The 2,875-nt window shown below is 40.4% G+C and overlaps 1 protein-coding gene across 1 annotated transcript in view; it reads left to right on the top strand.

Moving 5' to 3' along the window:
- Positions 1–983: 983 nt before the first annotated feature.
- BCHE (butyrylcholinesterase) overlaps positions 984–2,875 on the top strand; it is a 34,724-nt gene continuing 32,832 nt past the window's right edge. Inside the window, exon 1 of the mRNA XM_009280536.2 lies at positions 984–1,119. The gene's annotated coding sequence lies outside the window, so the exon portion shown is untranslated. The remainder of the gene's footprint in view (positions 1,120–2,875) is intronic.

The raw sequence follows: 2,875 nt of genomic DNA, 5'->3' as shown, positions 1-2,875 counted from the left end.
CCCAGTTCCCTCAGCCGCTCCTCAGAAGACTTGTTCTCCAGACCCCTCACCAGCCTCGTTGCCCTTCTCTGGACACGCTCCAGCACCTCAACGTCCTTCTTGTAGTGAGGGGCCCAAAACTGAACACAGTATTCAAGGTGCGGCCTCACCAGGGGCGAATATACATCTCTATAGCACACAGCAAAGAGGGTCCCACTCCCAGCTGGGGGACTACAGGTGCAGATTTACTGCTGACAAGCACTGTGGACCCCTGCATCGTGGGACACATCCCCAGCTGTGCCGCAACCCTGACAACTCTGACCTGCGGTTTAGACTGGCTTTTACCTGCAGCGCTGAATTCTGGCGGAAACAATACTTAAGAGGTTCAAGGAAAAGGAGGATATTTGGTATACTAAGCAGCATTGGTGATTTCGTATTTGAAGCCTAAGAAGAGAGAGAAAATAGCGCGTGACACCACATGGGTACCATTTTTAACCTTAACATCAGACGAGGACAACGCAGATTTCTATGGTAATCTACAGATGGCCATGAGTCAAGTAATACCACTGATGTTTACCAGTTGTTGACATGTCTGTGCAGAGGACACTCCTTTTTTATCTGCCACAGTTGCTTAAAACCAAAAATAACTACTTATGTTACAGTGAAAAGAAAAGTTTGAGGTACTTTAAAATTGTGCTAATCTTGAGCTGTACAACAGCAAAAAATTACAGGTGAGATTGGTGTTCTAAGCAAGATGAAGGAGAAAGAGGCAGGATTTTATTATAATTCTGTTTATCTTTCTAGAGTATAAAATTGTTGCCCCGTGCTAAGAACAAATCACTGCATCTTCCTTTTCCTGTAGAAGCTCATGACTGATTTTCTCCAAAACGTGTTTTTCTCTGTAGCATTTCTACAACTATACCATTAGCCTTTGAGCAGATGTCAGATAGTAAGGAACGGCTGCCTGCAGATCAAGTTGCTGCTGCCAACTCCCGCGAGCTTTGTGTCAGAAACAGTTGATTATAATGTCAGTACTGTCCAATTCACGGGCTTAAAGCAGCAGCTGCATACTGCATTTTCCTTGAAGTATTCAAAGATCCTGACTCTTAAAAACTTTGTAGTTCTTGTAATAGAAGTGGGGTAAGTGATTCTTTATTTACACGTCTCTGTCTGCCAGTTCAGCTTCATTTGCATGGGGATTGGGATCTTTTAAAATGTTACGCTCTGCCCATTTGTTGCTCTCTTGGGAAAACTCACTCTGCTCTGCAAATGGAACGAGTAAGCAGGCATGTGTATCAGACTTTGGTATTATTCAAGGGATCCTGGGCTAAGTAAATTAAACTGAGCTAGAAATCACTTATTAATTCAACCATCTTTTCTATTTAAATAATGATTATATAGTCTTGTGTATAGATTTTTTTGGCTGTGTGAAGATTTGCAAGGAGAGGAAACAGTTATTGAAATAAATTATGTTCCTTTTCTGAATAAGAATAAAAAAGTATAGTCTGTTTAACTTTTGCTGGAGGAAACTACTACACAAGCAGCTTTTTAAAGTGTGCAAATACATATTATGATATATCTCTGCTCGGTTAAGGTTGATGAGCTAAAGCAATCTTCTGACCCTTTTACTCTCATAGTAGTAATCAAGTAATGTTTGTTTTGCTCAGTGTGCTTTACGTTGTTCAGTTTGTTTTAATACAGCATTAAAACCCTTATTAAAAGTAATATTTGCCATATGTTCAAGGTGTAATAATCATCCTCTGTTACTTGCTACTTTTGTTCATATTAGCAGAGTAACTTGAGACTAGACAAGTCCTCTCATTCAGTAGTACAAAACTTCTGTGTTTTTCAAGCTTGATCTATTTCAAATCTTTTCTTTAAAATGCCACCTGTTCTTTTGCAGAGTTAATTAAAAAGGTACAGAACTGAATTTTTTGTTAGTTTTTTTCTTCATAAAGTTCTTGTCTAAAACTTCTTAGGGTCAAAAGTAATGCCTCTGTGTTTTGCAATGCTACAGTGTTTTCCTCCCATCCCATTCTTTTTTAATTAACAGGAAAGTGCAGAGGGGAATTAATTTTAATTACTATTTAGATATTAAAAGCTTTAGGAACTTTAACGTCTCTTGCTTTTCTTAGTGTCATGTCATGTCATTTCTCTTCTTCATAATGACGATGTTTGAAATCTCTTATTATTTCCAGCTTGTTGTTGTGGTTCCGTCTTGGGTGGTATGTTAGAAGTGAGCATGTGAAAAAAGACAGCGTCAGTGAAACAACAGACATAGAAGTTACTTTTCCCATCTCACAATGCTGTGCATTGGGTGCACACATACCCAGATAGATCCCTACTATTAACATTTCTCACAGCTACCCCAGTTGCCTTGGCTGACCGTGAGATAGGGTGAAAGAGTTTAGCCCTAAGCTAATCTTTACATACCTTTTCTCACCCAGCTCTTAAAAGATTTTATTACAGGAATGAATGGAAAAAAAAATGACTGGCACATAGAAAGGGGAGCTAAATGCCACTAAATGATGTGAGCCTCCTGTGTGGGTCCTGCAGGCTGCCGGAGCAAGCCTCTGCTTACCCAAAATCCTCAGGAGTTGCTGGACCCCATGTGTCATTGTTGTGGTTTAACCTCAATCGGCAACTGAGCACCACACAGCCGCTCGCTCGCTCTCCCCCCAGCCCCTGCGTGGGATGGGGGAGAGAATTGGAAGAGCACAAGTGAGAAAAACTCGTGGGTTGAGATAAATACAGTTTAATAATTGAAATAGAATAATAATAACAATAAGAATAATAATTTAGTAATAATAATAATAAAACACAAAGCAAGTGATGCACAGTACAATTGCTCACCACCCGACCGATGCCCAGCCAGTCCCCGAGCAGCGGCCCCCCC

Source organism: Aptenodytes forsteri, unplaced genomic scaffold (assembly GCF_000699145.1).
Source record: "Aptenodytes forsteri isolate BGI_AS27 unplaced genomic scaffold, ASM69914v1 Scaffold179, whole genome shotgun sequence".
NCBI lineage: Eukaryota > Metazoa > Chordata > Aves > Sphenisciformes > Spheniscidae > Aptenodytes > Aptenodytes forsteri.
Note: the sequence above shows the minus strand (reverse complement) of the source record. Positions and strands in the feature narration are given on the sequence as shown.